Genomic DNA, 17,638 nt, shown 5'->3' on the forward strand with positions numbered 1-17,638 from the left:
ACAGGAATTTCTCAGATTTTAACCACATGCGTAAAAGAATACAGGGCATAGAGGGTATTATTGAATGTGTATAGAGATTCAGATTTACAAGATGAAAAAGTTCTGGAAATGGATGGTGGTGATGGTAGCACATAATGCATGCATTGAATACCACTGAACCGTATACTTAAAAATGGCTAAGACAGCACATTTTAAATTGTATGTATTTTACCTTATTACAAAACAGGGGAAAGGAATCAAGTTTGAATGCTTACTTATAAACATCTGAAGATATTCCTAAAATACATATATTTGGTACTAAGGATACCTAAAAGATATTCTATTGTTACATTGTTTTACATCAAAGTAAAAAGCAATGGCTGTTTTGCAAGTTTATACGACATCATCCAAATTAAATGCGAAGCTGGAACGAGTGGTTTCCTAAATCAGCGGTTGTCAGCCTTTCGGACCTCACGGACCACCAGTGATCCACGAACCACCGGTTGCCGACCACTGCTCTAAATGATTGATGTATTTAAAAATATATAGAGATCAACTATACTAGAGGAAAGACGAACTATCATTTATTCTTTGTACAAAAAAATAATATATATATATATATATATATATATATATATATATATATATATGACAGCCCAGCTGGGATGACTCAGTGGTTGAGTGTCGACCTATGAACCAGGAGGTCACTGTTTGATTCCCCATCAGGGCACATGCCAGGGCTGTGGGCTCCATCCCCAGTGTGGGGTGTGCAGGAAGCAGAAGGTCAATGATTCTCTCTCATCATTGATGTTTCTATCTCTCTCTCCCTATCCCTTCCTCTCTGAAGTCAATTAAAAAACAACAACACTATAAAACATCATGTAAGAAAGCAACTGAAGAAAAAGTGCTCAAGAGATATCCTATCTAATAAAGAGGGAATATGCTAATTGACTGTTATACCCTCACAAAGATGGTGGTGCCCACAGCAAATAACAAGGGAATATGCTAATTGACTGCCACACCCTCAAAGATGGTGCCCACAGCCACAAGATGGCAGCACCCAGTCCCCTCAGCCCTGCTGGGACGGCTGGTGCGCAGCATGGCTGGGCCCACCCCCGGGTGGGTCTGGCTGCTCTGTGTGCCTGCCTCCCAAGTCCCACAGTCCCCTCAGCCCCCCAGTCACCCATGGCCGGCCCAAGGCGCAGGCAAGCCTCAGATGGCGGCTGCCCAGCCACCCAGGGCTGGCCCAAGGTGCAGGCAAGCCTTGAATGGCAGCTGCCCAGCTGCCCAGGGCTGCCCAAGGCTCAGATGACCAGGGCCGGCTGAGGCTTGAGCTGCCGGCAGTGGCAGCAGCAGAGGTGTGATAGGGGCGTCGCCTTCCCCTGATTGCCGGGTCGCCTCCCGCCCCTGAGGGCTCCCGGACTGTGAGAGGGGGCAGGCCAGGTTGAGAGGTCCCCCCTCCAGTGCATGAATTTTCATGCACCGGGCCTCTAGTAAGGAAATAAAGTACTATAAAATTGTCAGAGTGGATAAAAAATATTCTAAATTTGGACATATGTACGATGCTTGTTAATTTTTAAAAAGTTGCCATTTGTAGTGATGTATTTTCTCATTCTAAAAACAATTTAGAAAAAATAAGCTTAAATGGGATCCCCAGAATCCGTAGCTCCCAGGCCCTCTAGGACTGCTGTCTGACCAGCTCAGAGCAGGGAGCTGAGCACAGGGCAGGCCCCTGGTTCCGGGCCCCACTCGGCGCTGCTTATAAAGAAGCGTGTCTGAGCTCTTCTGGCAGGTGAGCAGGGGCCTTGGGCTTGCCTTGGGCTTTGTTTGATGGCAAGGAACTCCCTTCCGCTGTGAGCTCACAGGAAGTAGAACAATGCAGGCAGAAACTGAAAACCAGTCCAACCACAGGGGCCAGACAGGGAGAAGCTAGCAGTCACTGCTGACTAGTCCCTCTCCTGTAAACCAGAACAGTGATAATTACGCACGGACTTGTTCTGAAGACTAAGCGGGTCATCGGAAGTGTGCGCTGCACAGACTGCCTGGTGCCTCAAAGTGCCTGTTATGTGAATGCTCCTCTAGAGGAGAGACAAACCAACAGAAGCCAACGGGCCTGAGATGCACAGGTTTGAAGTGGGCTGTTGGAAACGCCCTGGGAGGTTCTCAAGCTTCCAGAACACAGTCGGAGATGGTTTTGAGAGGGGCGCACAGACCTGACGGAAGGGGAGCGAGGACAGTCCAGAGCCTCTCTTCAGACCCCTGACACGCAGCCTTGATGCGTAAAGGAGCCCGAGGGGGACTCGGTGCAAAGGTTTCTAGAGAAAGAAGATGCGCTTCCTGGTCAGACAGAGGGGCAGGCAGGGGACAAGAGGGGGCCAGCTGGCTACCTACCAGGAGAAACCCCGGAGAAACGTTCCCTGTGGTGGTGGGCGCACGCAGCTTCCCCGCACATGGGGTCTTGGTGCAGATCTCATCGTTCACGGAATCTACCTCCATTTTTTCATGAATATACAATTTACCCCGAACTGGAAGGAGTTTTCGCTTGCCCCGCTGTCCTGGTCAGACTGAGTTAACGCGCCTGCTGGGAGCTGCTGTGGATGGAGCCCTGCGGGGACTGCCTGCTGCAGGGCCCGGTGCCGGCGGGGAGCCCAGGCCAGGCCCAAGCCATCCACTGGGCCTCGCCCCGCACACCCACACACCAGAGGCGCACCAGCCGCCCCCCCCAAAGGAAGCGAGCTCGTGCTGCCTGACAGGGAGCTCGCAGAAATTGAAACTCTCATCAGATGCACCGGAAACGTCAGTTACAGTGTTCCCAGATCACTCACATTTTAACCTTCAGGAGTTACAGCAGAGATTTCACCATCTGTGGTGCCAAGCGGCTCAAAAAGCTGGGCCCTGAGCGCGAAGAGCCAGGTGAGAACGCACCTCCTCTGCAGCACATCCACGCCGGGCAGGCCTAGGCCTGGGCCTGGGCTGAGGGCTCGGCTGCAGTGGGAGCCCTGATGGCACTGGGGGCCGGAATCCGTTCCTGCTGGGACCACACACGCAGCATCTCACACTCAACAACTCTCGCGTCTTCCCAGTCCGCGGCCTCCTTGCTCCTGCCAGGTCTGCGCTCTGGGAGAGTGTCTCTGACTGATCATTACCTGTGAGCTTCCCCTTATGTTCCGTTTCAGCTTCCTGAGAACTTAAATCTGAAGTTATCCAATTTTCCCACAAACTCTCAAGCACTTTTTTTATTTCACTGCCTGAACTTTGCCTAAACTTTACCAATATTTCACAGAGTCCTTAATGAGATCGTTTTATGTTGTCATGTTAGAAAATTGAAAATGGGAGAGCTTTGATTTCTGAGAGAAATCACATAGAGGAACCTATGCACTCACTTTTATTTTTTCTCCTAATTAGAGAATTGGGCTTTTTTTTTTAAGCAGGAAGAATGATGGGAGCCGAGAAGACTATCACATAAATAGTATTTCAAGCTTTGCTTTTTTCCTCTTTTACTTTATTCCTACATTAGCATGACTTTACTTTATAATTAAAAACTTGAAATGAGCCCTAGCCGGGTTGGCTCAATGGATAGAGTGTCAGCCCATGGAATGAAAGGTCCCCAGTTCAATTCTAGTCAAGGGCATGCTCCTGGGTTGTGGGCTCCATCCCTGACCCTAGTCAGGACACATGCAGGAAGCAACCAATAGGTCTCTCTCTCTCTCTCTCTCTTTCTCTCTCTCTCATCGATCTTTCTCTCTCTGTGTATCTCCCCATCCCTTCCATTCTCTAAAAAATTCAATAGAAAAATATCCTTAAGTGAAGATTTAAAAAAAAGAAACTTGAAATGATCTCTACTAATTCTATATAATAAAAGGTTAATATGGAAATTGTCCCCACAGGTGGGAGTTCTACCAACCAGGAGTTAGACATGTGTTGACCACCAGGGGGCAGCGTGGAACATGGCGGGCATCGGGGATGCAGCACTGGCAGCGGGCAGCATTGGAGGCGCTGCCGGCCCCAATGGGCCCTGCTGAGAGTGGGACTGCAGCAGGATGGTGAGTGGGAGGCGTCAGGCCAAGGCGGGTGCAAGCAGGGGGCCCGTCACCCTGCAGATGGCGACCGGTGGCAGGGGAGCAGGGCTGGCAAGCGGGTGGTGCCAGGTCAAGGCAGGTGCCAGTGGGGGCCCCAATCGCCCTACCGGTGGCCCCACAGATCAGCCCTGATCACCGGCCAGGACGAGGGACCCTACCTGTGCACAAATTTCATGCACCGGCCCTCTAGTAGAGAATAAAAAGATTCATGCTATTCAGAGAAAAATTTTGAAACCTTAGAAAGTGTAAGAGAGCATATCCCTGCCCCAAATTACTTGTGACATCCAGCCTGGCTGTGCCCGGCCTGCCCTCTGCAGTTATCCCGTCAGCCTGAGCTCCTGTTCGCCCCCAAGGCATTTATCCAGGCTCCCAGCTCCTGCATCAAAGTTCCATGATCCTTTAGTGAGATCTTTGAGGAGCAGGCATTCCTTCTGTTTCCAGTGACTCCCATCTCCCATGCCCTCCCCACCTGTGCAAACACTCCTATCAGTAAGGCCTTTCTCCTCCTCGTCCTAGGAAAGTGCCCAACCTTAGGGCATCCATACTGTTCTGAAATCTGAAAATTTGCTATTCCATTATTTAACAAAGAATCAAGGGCCTTATCAATCACTTCTGATACATAGAGTTGTGTCCTCTAAACTTCTTTAAGGCAATATATATATATATTTTTTTCACATAGTTATATAACCATATATTTATATAAAACTATAGCATATCTACTATATATGCATATGTATATATACACATATATTTATTTTAATACAAATTCTATATACAAGAATACACTCAGATATAGATAGAAATATATAACTACGGAAATAGACTGCATCTTTCTATTGTCATGAAAGTATAACTAACGCTATGAGCAGGACCAAACTTTCAGAGCTCTGCTATCATTTGCTAAGTGCCACCAGGCCTTTAAAGAATGTTGTTTCTATTTTATCAAGAAATAATTATCAAGCTGGCAAAAATCCAAACTTTTGACAACACTTTTTGAGAGAGCATGTGGGAACCGGCACTTTCATGCATTGCTAGTAGGAGTGAAAACCGGCTCAATGCCCGTGGAAGGCAATTTGGTAATATGTGGCAAAATAGCATATATCACCCCTTGACCTAGAAAAACCTCTCTGGGAATGTATGCAGATATACTTACAAATGTGAGAAATGGCATATAGTCATGTTCATTGTGGTTTTATTTGTATGAGATTAGAAAAATATTTAAAATATCAATTTGCCTTATAAAATAAATTATGGCTCAACTCTACAACTGAACTCCAAGTGAATGAAAAAAGAATGATGAAAACCTTTATGTGGTGATGTGGAAAGATGAACTCTAAGACAGATCATTGTTTGAAAACAGCAAAATGCAAAATAGTGTATATAATATGCATTTGTATTTCAGTCTTTCTGCACACCTTTTTATAGGGATTGGTTTGCGACTCCTGTGAATAGCTTAGCTATTTAAAATATGAATTAAAAAATTCACATATTGTTTGTATATATTTAAAAATCACATTTTGAAATCTATGGAGTCACTTCCAGTTCAGACAAAGTGGTTGAGACTTGTTCCTCTCTGATCTTCCTTGCCAGTTGGAACTATCACCCTGCAATATAATGTAAAAGGAACCAAGAAGAACTGTCAGATATGGAAGGAGGCAGGTAACATGTTTGGGACCTCAGGACTGAAGAGTAACACAGCCTGAGCTTCTCCAACCCCTGCCCTGGCCCAAGAAGATGACCCAACTCTAGTGTTTTCTGACTCTAAACTCTAATGTAGCAACAGAAGGCAGCCAGGTGGGATTATTCTCCCCCAATGCCCATTCCACTGAATCAAAAGACCCACCTCTAACCGCACCAGGTGAACGGGCAGTATCAGTAAGGGGGATTCATTGGGAACCCCATTACCAGTAGGTGCCAGGAGAAGAGTTCTCCTTCACCCCTGGGCTGACACTCACCTCCCCCACCAAGAGACACTGGGGATGCCAGGTGGCACCTACAGGACAAATCCTGCCACAGAAGCTGGCAGCCTGGCCCAGGAAGCCTGAGAATCAACTTGCTTTATCTAGAAAAGCAAATGCCAGTGCATTCTGTGGAATACTACTGAGTGAATAAAAAGGCAGCAGCCTGGATGGAAAAAGTTATTTCACACAAACATCTCTTTCCCTCTCACAGGTTCTCACCTACCACTAACCTTTTATTTACTTATTTTTTTACATTTGTTAATTTTCACCCAAGGGTATTTTCCATTGATTTTTTTTTTAAGAGAGTGGAAGGGAGGAGGAAGAGGAAGAGGGGGAAGTGAAAGAAGAAAGAGAAACATCAATGTGAGAGAGATACATCAATTGGTTGCCTCCTACACAGGCCCAACCAGGGACAGGGATTGAGCCTGCAACCAGGGTATGAGCCCTTGACTGGAATCTAACCCAGGACCCTTCAGTTCACAGGCCAATAATCTAACCTCTGAGTAGAACTGGCCAGGCACCACTAGCCTTTTAAAATATCATCTTTGAATGAAGATTGAAGTATTGATACCTAGCTTAAACTAGGCCTTTGTAATTTTCGCATTGGATGTATGTTCTGTGATGTAAAGGACTCATAAAAACACCTATCACCTACAAGTAAGAAGAAAATCCCCGAGTCGTGTAACCAAAAGCAAGAGAAAATAATCTTCTTTAATTAAATTTAAAGCTAAAGCAGGAGACAAATATAAAGTTGTGTTTTGTATCACGCTTTCAGAGTCTTAGTCACACCAGGGCTAATAGGTATAACCTATGTTCTAAGTAAGATGTTACGCAGACTAACTGCTATCAGGTGTACACAGGAGAGCTGTGCGCCAAGCAGAAGTATGACATGCCAGACGGAAGTACAACTAAATATGGTTAAAGGAAATGAATACAGTACCAAGGCGACAGACTAATGATCGGTTTTATGTGTCAACTTGACTCAACTACAGTATCCAATAATTCAGTCAAACACCAATGCGGGTGCTGCTGTGAAAGTACTTTGTAGATGCAATTAAAATACGTAATCTTTTTGTTTCTTTCACAAAAAGTCCATAATCGTTTTACTTCAAGCAACAGAGTATTCTAAGAACTGTGGGCGGGCCTGCTTCAGTCAGCTGAAGGCCTTAAAAGCAGAGCTGAGGTTTCCCCGAAGGAGAGACTGCACCTGTGACTGCACCTTCAACTCATGGCTTCGTGCCCAGCCTTGCCCACATGGTTGCCTGCCCTTTGGACCTCAGATGTACCCAGCTCCCAAAATCACACAAGCCAACTTCTTGCAAAAATCTCTGTATATATGCAGGATGCGGCAAAAGTAGGTTTATGGTTGTTTGCATGGACAATAATATAATAATTAGTAAATAATAACACAAGAATAAACTCTGGGTTTTGGGTACACACACATACACACACACACGCATCCTCCTGGTTATGTTTCTCTGCTTGAATCCTGTTTGACTGATATAGCAATTTTGTTTATCATCATTGCTCTCCATTGATAAGTACTTCAAGCTGCACATGTCAGTCTCCTTCCTTACCCCAACTCAAGACAAATTAATTACACTTTGGAATCTCTACCTGTCCCACTATATATATTTTTTTCTTTTTTTTTTTAATTCTTATGCAGGAGCATGCTTAGAGAGAGAAATATCAATGGATCACCTTCTGTGCATTCCCTGACTGAGGATTGGGCCCACGACCTGGGTATGTGTCCTGACTGTGAATAAAACCTTTCGGTGCACAGGGCAGTGTTCAACCAGCTGAGCCACTCTGGTGGGCTTGACCTGCCCCAGTTTGTGTGACTGTGCAGGTTGTATGTTCATACCAGTACTTACTCAAGTACAGAATTACCGATGGCCTCCTCCCCTCAGGCCTCATCACACGCTCCATGCTTGATGCCTAAATTCTGACCTACACCTATATTTGATTTATTCATGTACAGCAACCTTGTATTATTTCCTGAATATATAATATGTTTTCCTCCTCCAATTCTTGCTAATTTTAAAGTCCTTCAGAATAAGAATCAGATATTTAATTTTTCCATGTCACTGACGGTGCTCACTGCTGGACCCAGAGTTGATACTTATTTATACATACCTGTTATAAATGTATGTTGTGTGGAAGAGTGAGAGGAAAATAGCAGAAATTTATGAGAACCGGTGCTAAATGAAAATAAGTATCTCAATTCAATCCTAACAAAGCAGCCAAAATAAAGTGTCTAATCATATTTGTTCACTGATTTGAGGATCAATTATAAATATTACTAGAGGTCCGATCCACAAAATTTGTGCACTGGGAAAGGAGGGTCCCTCACACCGGCCTGCACCCTCTCGCAGTCCAGGACTCCTCAGGGGATGTCTGCCTGCAGAGAAACATGGGGAACGGGCCTAAGCCGACAGGCAGAAATCCCTCTAGCAGGCCAGGACCCCTTGCTCCTTATCGCCTGCCTGCTCACTGCTCCTTACCACTCGGCTCGCAGCTCCTTAGTGCTGCCACGGAGGCAGGAGAGGCTCCAGCCACTGTTACTGCACTCACCAGCCATGAGCCCTATCTTTCTGTGTAGTTGTCTGTGGACCCACTGCTCTCTTCCTTCTCACTTAGGGCAAGCAGCATGTGAGGGCAGAGCGTGCTATTGTGGAACGCAGAGGGCTGCCTGGAGCTGAGGGGAGTGGCCGGGCCCACAGGGTGAGAGGGGGACACCCAATTGTGGGGCGGGCTGGCCGGTCTTCATCTGCCTGACCTCACCCAGGGAGGGACTGAGCAGGGTGTCCGCCTCTCCATTCTTCATCCTTCCATCTGTGACACCTGTCACCCTTGCCAGGCCTCCTCCAAAGTGAGTTCAGCTCAATCCCTGAATGTAAAAGGGCTCGGGGGCGGTGGGGGGGGGGCATTCCAGTGCCCCCTGATTCCCAGTGACAGGACCTGGTCGACAGGACCTGGTCTCAGGATGGTGGCCACAGCTGCAGAATATAGATCTGTTTCAAGAAAAGGTGGGAATGCAGACTTTTGTATGAGTCCCTATTCCAAAAGGTGGCAGTTTATTCACATTGTGGCAAAGACACCTTGAAGAGTAACATAGGTGGGTCAAGTCAGGGCCAAACTGGGCCATTTCCTCATCCAATCTCTCTGTAGTGCGTGGACAGAACCAAGTCTCAGCTCTTCACAGGACACTTCCGGGGTTTTTAAGCCTAAAGGACAGTATTCTGTCTCCATCCTTGTTCTTTGGGATTTTTTTCATCATCGGATCAAAGGATATGCACTTTGGGGCAATCCTCTCGAGATACAATATTCCAGTTGCACCCATGTGACGATGACAGAGCCCCTCAAAGGGAGGGAGCCGACAGATGAGGGGCAGGGAATTCTGAAAACCAAAGCGATGACAGAGATACTAAGTTTTTCCTTCACGTGTCTGACACCCCTCCTCAGGTGGCCTGTAGGCCGGGCGTCTGCTGGACATTTACCACTTGATGTCCTGGCAGGCTGCTGCCCTGGGCCTTGCTAGGCAGTGTGCAGGGCCACCTGGGCCCAGGGGGAGTCCCCCCCCACAGCTACTCCTGGTACAGCTCCTGCACATGGGCGCTGGTCTCCGGTGGCCACACTGGGATGGCAGCATAGATGCCTTCCATCTGCTGTAGCAGTGCCCTGTCCGCACACCCGTCCTCACCTGGGCCTGGCCCCTGCCGCTTAGGCACCCCCAGTGCAGGCCAGGACCTTCACGAAGTGGCAGGGGAACTGCCCCTCTACAGCTTCAGGACCACTTCTGGGTGTTCTGAAAGACATAAATAGCCTCAAAGCATAGCAGAACCTCTCTGTTCCTTTCAAGGGTGACCTCCTGGAAGTCTTTGTTCCTCAGGGTGCGGTAGGTGAGCACCCCCACGTCCTCATTGAACAGCTCCTTGGCCGTGTGCCTGAAGATGTGCGCCAGGTACCTGTCGGAGCTGGCACCCTCCTGGAGCCTCACCTCTTCCTCTTTCATGTCTCCAAACAGAGTGTCCACGGTGGCGTCATTCGAGGTGAGGTCACTTTGCTCCATTATCTGGACAATTTCACCTGAGGTTAACATGCAGTCAGCACCCTGGGAACTATGTAAAGATGTGGGAACATCTTTTCAAAGGGCCTCCAGTTTCTTATCATAACACGGGGCCACAATGATGTGGAAAATCTTGTCTGGGGACAGGTTCTGCTGTCTGGAGAAGTAATCCCTCACCAGAGAGCCCATGATCTGCTGGGGAGACTTGGCCGTGCAGAGGTGGGGGTGATGGGGTGACCCAGCACACGCTCTGCATATCGGACCCAGCTGGGGCAGGCGGAGGTCAGCATGGGTAGCCGGGGCGCTTCCTCATGGTGCTGGCAGTACCGATGCACAAATTCCTTCTGACCCTCCAGGATGCTGAAGTCTGCAGCTATATTCATGTCAAAGACAGTGTGCCACAAACCCCAGAGCCTTCTGGATGCATCAGTGACACTGAGGATGAATTTAGCAGCAAAATAAGGCAGAGACTGAGGACACTGACAGCACCTTGTGCTGTGAGGTAACACATTTCTTATTAAAGCTCAGAACACAGAAGAAGTCCTTGGCATTCTGCTGAGAAACTTAGACTCCTTCCTCTGTAGTCACACAACTGTCACACCCCAGGCAGTCACTCAGAAATATCTTGGCATTGGCCAACTTATGGAATTCTCCCTTCTCTCAGTTCTCCTGAGCCAGATTCTGGACGTTGACTGCAGCATTCTCTTGGTTATCGGTTTTTGTTTTTTTAGTCTTTTCTCCCGTGTGCAGTGCTCACACTTCATCTGGAGCAGGGCGGGTGGGGGCTTGGATCGAGTGACCTGGAGGAAGCACAGGGAGAGCAGCCACCCCTGGTCGCCCCTGGTGCTGCTGGCAGTATCCTTTCTTCCTTGTGGAGCGTCTAAGGAGGGGAAACAGCCACAGTGCCTGAGGCTGAGTTCCAGGAGGCTGGCAGTGCTGTTGGGATCATGCCGCAGCGCTGGTCTGTTGGTGCCTGCCCTGCCTGCAGGACTACTAAGGGAGCCAGTCCCCAGTTCCGCCCCACCTCTGCATCAGTTGATTGGAGTCTGAGGGCTGGGAGGAGGGACCAAGTGGTCTGCCTTCTGCCCACTCACCAGTTGCTGCTGCCATAGATTCATCAGAGCCTGAGAGACCACAGTTCCCCTGTTAGCCATCCCCTAATCAATGCAGCCTGCTGTTCGGTCATCTGTCTGGTCGTTTAGGTCTTGACGACCCCTGGATTTTTATATATTAGGATAACATGATGATAAGGATACTATATATTAATTAATATAAGCAAAAAACTTTTTCTCACCCTGATTGTTATTACCTAATTCTGAACCCAGTGATTCCAAGTATTATGGAGCCCATGAGCATCATATTTCATTCTGGGCACCCAAGATGTGATATAGTGGTGGGGGAAAATGATGGCATGTTCTATTTTTTGGGGACTCCTCAAAACTCTGAAAAGAGGATGTGAGTGGTAGGTTTCCAGAGTAGACTCATTGAGGACACAACAATGTCTAACCAGAGAAAGTCAGCTTCTAAGAGAAATAAACCTTCTAGCCACCAGAGAAGCACAATAAAAGTAGGATGTATTGATTAGGATGTTTCTACAGCCTTGACTTGAGGAAGGATGCAATAACATGCTTATACTCAAAGGTTCTTTCCAAACACAGCACCCAGCATTTGTTACTGAGCTTGATGTTATCCACAGAAGATGAGAAAAGGTAAAAGTGTGGAAGTCCAATAAACACAGTAAGTAAATCAAATGCCTGTTATAGAGGCACTGCAACTGTTGGGCTACATAATCATCAAAATATCCCGATACATATACATTATTCCTGTATTACAGATCACAAAACCATGGCACAGGGAAGTTGAGTAATTTTTCCCAGGTTAATTAGTCATTGCTAGAGCCTGGGATTGCACTCAAGGGAACTTAATTTTTCAAAAAATTATTTTCATGCCTCATCTCCCCCCAAAAATGACAAATTAAAAAAAACACACACATTTATTTTCTGCTTCTTTTGACAACCTCCTAGTGCTGCCATTGGGCCACAGACCAACTTAAGGAGAAGCTAAAGCACAGGTCCTACTCAGAATGCTTGTGGGCTCCTGGCATCTCCAGTCTGCAAGTTATGTAACGACCATCCCATTGAATGACCATTTCATCAACATGCAGCAGTGAAATAAAGTGTTAGCAGCCTGGTTCACTGGTTTCCCCTTCCATCACATCAGCAGGATCAGGGAGATGGGATGAGGGACGATTGCCAAGGCCTTCATCATCACATCAGCTGCCAGCAGGGAGTCTGTGCTGCTGAGAATTGACTTTGACATCTTCTCCTTGACAGACTAATAAACTCAGTTACATGTCCTGCCATGATGATGGACAGCTTCATTTCCTTTTTATATTTTCGACATATATTTACTTACACAAAGTCCTATTTATGTTAGTGTCTTAAAATCGTACATTACAACTCTGCCAACTGAAAGATGATTTATAAGTCAGTTTGGGAGTCAGAGGGGCCTTGATGTGGAGATCTTTAAGAACTTATGCTTTGAATTCAAAGCAGTAACCTCAGTTCTTTCATCAAATTAAAAATAGGATGTTTCTCTTCATGGACAGAGAGAAAGGCTGACCGATGCTGTGGAGTATCACATGATGTTTTGTGTTTTACCTTCTCCCAATAGAGAGAACATGCAAATACAGCTCAAGGACATGCTGACAAGTGCAGAATCGGAACTCCATCCTTTCAGCACGTATTCTACACGTGCAGTACTCTGGACATGCTCGGTACCTGGTATCTGTGTGTGGAAAAACCAAAGTGCCTGAGCCCAAGGAGCTGAAACTCCTGCCAAAGAAAGAGCAGAAGTGTGCACAGGAAGGAGACACTCAAGTAGATGCCAAGGTAGAACTCAGAATCCCCTGGAGGAAAACTCAGGAAGAACATTAGGGACAGGAAAATAGTGTGATAAAAGAATGATAGTGTGTTTAAGGAATGAAAAGTGGATCAGAGCTGCTATAACATGGATACACAGACTGGGAACTGTTTGTGATTCAGGAAGACTCCAAATAAAGAACCACACTCACTGAGCTGAGAAGCAGAGTCCTAACATCAACTCAGTGGAGAGTATGAAGCTGAGCAATAACACACTCAGAGGTTTTTTTTAGAAAAAAGTAACCAAAATGAAATTTTAAAATTACATCAGAGTTTCACTAACAACAGGTAGAGTACGATATAGCTAGAGAAACTTTTGCAGGATACTCACTCTGACAAAGTCAGACAACCACAATATCTAGGTTTTAGCCTTACTCAGGTCTTGTAACCAAATGTCCTTGGCCTCTCCATTCAAAACTGCTCTGAGTCTTGAGTCCTTTCTCTAAACACTTGCCTTGTCCTGCACCAAGGTTACAGTGAGAACACAATTATGTAAATATATAGGAAGAAGGAATCTGTAAGGAAGGGTTAGAATGGAACTTGTCAAAGAGTTTTCACGCCCACTGGTTCATGAATTTATCCCGGCAGCAATAGGGACAGGTCCTATTATTTTCTCTGGGCATATGACACAGTGAGACTCAAATTAGAGAAATAACTTGCCACATGCCACAGTGTTATTGTGTTGTAGAATTTTAATGAATGAAGGAGCATTTTATGAGTTCTATCTCTCAATTACAGAATCAAAATATTTTTGGAGGCTTCAAACTGAGCATACTGAGAATTCCCTTCATATCATGAAAATTTATAGTCAAGTCTCACTCTGTTATTTAAAATAAAACGGATAAGTTATATTGATAAATCACACTCTCATTCTCTTACTGCTTATTACTCTTGTTATTCTTTGATTTGCTCTGTTCCAAATGAAAACCACAGTGGTTTAATTTAACCTAATTTCCAAGGGCAAGATGCAAGAGCTGTAAACATCTGTGACCCTTACAAAGCACCTCTGATGTTTTCATCTGTTTTATTTTTAAAGGTTATTTGAGGTAATAGTGAGAAAAAGCACTCAAATGTTTTCTAAACCTTAGACAAGAGTTGGGCTATATAATAGATGAAAATATTATTCTGAGCTAGAACATTAGGAAATAGCTAAGAGGAAAAGAGGAACTGTACAGTGTGATTCCAACAGCCCCCAGTGAATCAACATGCTCATTCTGATTCATACTGCTGGAGCACATAAGATTACTCTTCCTTAGGGACCATGTATAATCTGTGTATTACTTACATAGTCCCATGAGGAATATGAGTTACAAGATGCATGTGACTTGCTGAAGGTCATTGTGGCAGAGACAGATCTGACCCAGACCTCCTGAGCCCCAGCCTAGTCTTCTTTCATGGCTTCACACCTCTCAGCTCTTCCACTGATGACAACTCCTACTACTTACTTTGTAATTTGCAGTGTAAACAGTGTCTCTAGATCTATATGATTTGGTAGTATAGGGAGATAAATTATCAAATGTCTCTTACATGAAAAATGTCCCTAAACTTTCAAAAGCATGATTTTAAATATATAGTAGATATCATTTAACATAGAAATGCCAAATCTCAAACATTATGCTAAATATTTCCATTCCTTTCCTCCAATCCACACAATCATTGTTTCAATGAGTTATTACTTTAGAAATCAAGCCACCTAAACTGAAAAAAAATTATTTATCCAAGACCAGAAAGCTTTAAATACAGCATAGATCATTCTGGATCTACAGCTGAGGCACAGATGGAAGATGTGTGCTCATGTGTTGAGTTTAATATGTATGTATCCAAATCTAGATTACCTCTAACTCATGGGACATACTGGAACTTTGTATTTCTAGGGTAATTCATCTTTTGTAGATTGAAAATATAAATAAATGCTGATTGTTACTGCTCAGTGTTCAAAGTAAATATCAGAGGTTCTCTAAAGGAAGGCAGCATCAACAATTAAATCATCTCTACTTAATGATATTCTCTCATATTTGGGGATTTTTTTTATTACTTTTAAGGACTTGGAATAAAGCCAAAACTTATGATTATATTTCTTGCACTCTGTCAACGCAATTTATTTGAAGTTAGCTGTGCTGTAGTCTCAATTAATGAGGGGAAAGGGATTTGAGAAAAAGGAAGGAAAGAACAAATAAAACAAATTAACATGTAGGAAATGACTGTATGGAACTCTTAAATTGTTGAGATATGTTCAAAAGGAAGAAAATCAATCTGAGGTGAATATATATATATATATATATATATATATATATATATATCCTTCATTCTTCCCCCTCTCTGATAAGAAGTTTTTGAATCAGTTTTGTTTTTAAATCCTGCATGTTCCATAATTTCTTTTTTCCACTTAGAAAGGTTGTAATGTGATGAGGAAGTACTTTCAAGCCATATAGATCTGCGTTCAAATCCCATTTCTACCAGTTCAGTGGTTTTAAACATTTTGGCTATAACTGGATGTTTATTGGTGTACTCTGTGAAAGTAGATGCCAGATATACAGAGGAATGCACAAAAATTTTACAGTTTTGAAAGGAAAACAAGAACCAAACATTACATTTTAATATGGTGCTGTAAGTTCTCTGTGAGTGGATGCTGAAGGAACAGGAAAAGCAACACCAAACAAAAAACATCTGGGTAGACTTCTACCAGGAATCCACAGGAGTGACTCAGGCAAAGAAAGTGATAAGGATTCTTTCTGGTCATGAGATTTGCATATATGAAGACCCAGATGTTTGAAGAATTGTCATACTCAATAAGATAAGAGTAAAGAATATAAGGGGGCCTCAGAAATTGAGATGATTTATATAACCCCCTGAGTACAGTTTATTGACCGAATAGGAGCTCAACAAATGTTCATTCTCTTCGTCTTAGGCAAGTGCTTTGAGTGAAACTCAAACACTCTCCATGCATCCTTATTTAAACTCCTTCATTGATTCTCTCCCTTGAACAACACTCTCCTGATAATTCTCTGCCTATCCAAGTCTGGCCCTTATTTTAGTCCTGATCAATCCTTTACCAACTCTTTCACACTCAGTTCAACCTGCTCCAATCTCTCCCTTCAAGGAGTAACTATCACCCTGCAGTCAATCTGATGCATGTAATCACACCCTGCCTTGCATTATTGTTTGTTAATGGGTATTAGACTTTTCTCCTGAAGGAGAGCACAACCATATCAATGGCAAATAATAGTTTTTAATTGTTTCATCCTGACAAAAGCTATCAGTTAACAAATTCTCTTGGAACAGAAAATTCCAATACATTCCAATACTGCCACAGTCTTAGGTCACCTATATAAAAACAAACAAACAAAAAACTGGTTTCTTTCTTTCCCTTATTGGGTTTTCTCCAATTTTTTTTTTAAAAAACCTATCTGGTCATTCAATAATCACCAATCATGTTGATTAACTCATCTTCATATATCACTTGGGGATATCATTTGGGCATTTGTGTTTATAATCTACTAGAGGCCCGGTGCATGAAATTCATGCATGGAGGGGAGTGTCCCTCAGCCCAGCCTGTACCCTCTCTAATCTGGGACCCCTCGAGGGATGTCCGACTGCCCGTTTAGGCCCGATCCCACTGGGATCGGGCCTAAACGGGCAGTCGGACATCCCTCTCACAATCCAGGACTGCTGGCTCCCAACTGCTCACCTGCCTGCCTTCCTGATTGCCCCTAACTGCTTCTGCCTGCCAGCCCGGTCACCCCCTAACCACTACCCTTCCAGCCTGATTGATGCCTAACTGCTCCCCTGCCAGCCTGTTTGCCCCTAACTGCCCTCCCTTGCAGGCCTGGTCACCCCTAACTGCCCTCCCCTTCAGGCCCAGTTGCCCCCAACTTTCCTCCTCTGCTTGCCTGGTCACCCCTAACTGCCCTCCCCTGCAGGCTTTATCACCCCCAACTGCCCTCCCTTGCAGGCTTGGTCCCTCCCAACTGCCCTCTCCTGCTGGCCATCTTGTGGCAGCCATCTTGTGTCCACATGGGGGCAGCCATCTTGTGTTTTGGAATTATGGTCAATTTGCATATTACTCTTTTATTAGATAGGATAGAGGCCTGGTACACAGGTGGGGGCCAGCTGGTTTGCTCTGAAGGGGGTCACAGATAAGGGTGGTGGTTCCCTTGGGGTGTGGGGCGGCCTGGGCGAGGGGCCTGTTGTGGTTTGCAGGCCGGCCATGCCCCCTGGCAACCCAAGTGGAGGCCCTGGTATCTGGGATTTATTTATCTTCTATAATTAAAACTTTGTAGCCTTGAGTGGAGTCCATGGCCAGCCAGGGCTGCAGGAAGCTTGGCTTTCTCCATCACCAGGGAAACCCAAGCTTCCTGCTCTCTCCATGGCCACAGCCATTTTTGTTGGGATTTATTTATTTTCTATAATTGAAACTTTGTAGCTTTGAGTGGAGGCCTGGGCCGGCCAGGGTATGCGGAAAGCTTGGCTTCCTCCATTGCCAGGGAAACCCAAGCCTCCTGCTCTCTCTGTGGCTGCAGCCATCTTGGTTTGGTTAATTTGCATACTTGCTCCTGATTGGCTTGTGGGTGTAGTGGAGTGATGATTAATTTGCATATTACTCTTTTATTAAATAGGATTCTTGAAAAC

The 17,638-nt window shown here is 45.2% G+C and overlaps 1 protein-coding gene and 1 pseudogene across 3 annotated transcripts in view; both read right to left on the bottom strand.

Annotated features, from left to right (window-relative positions):
• The window catches only part of CNTNAP5 (contactin associated protein family member 5), a gene marked incomplete at both ends in the record, with an annotated part of 850,484 nt that overhangs the window by 332,710 nt on the left and 500,136 nt on the right, over window positions 1–17,638 (bottom strand). The gene's annotated exons all lie outside the window — the stretch shown is intronic.
• Window positions 9,607–10,852, bottom strand: LOC307106459 (nuclear prelamin A recognition factor-like; annotated as a pseudogene). The gene has a single exon. The product of its transcript is annotated as a nuclear prelamin A recognition factor-like (transcript).

The sequence above is a fragment of the Cnephaeus nilssonii genome, assembly GCF_951640355.1.
Source record: "Cnephaeus nilssonii genome assembly, chromosome: 10".
NCBI lineage: Eukaryota > Metazoa > Chordata > Mammalia > Chiroptera > Vespertilionidae > Cnephaeus > Cnephaeus nilssonii.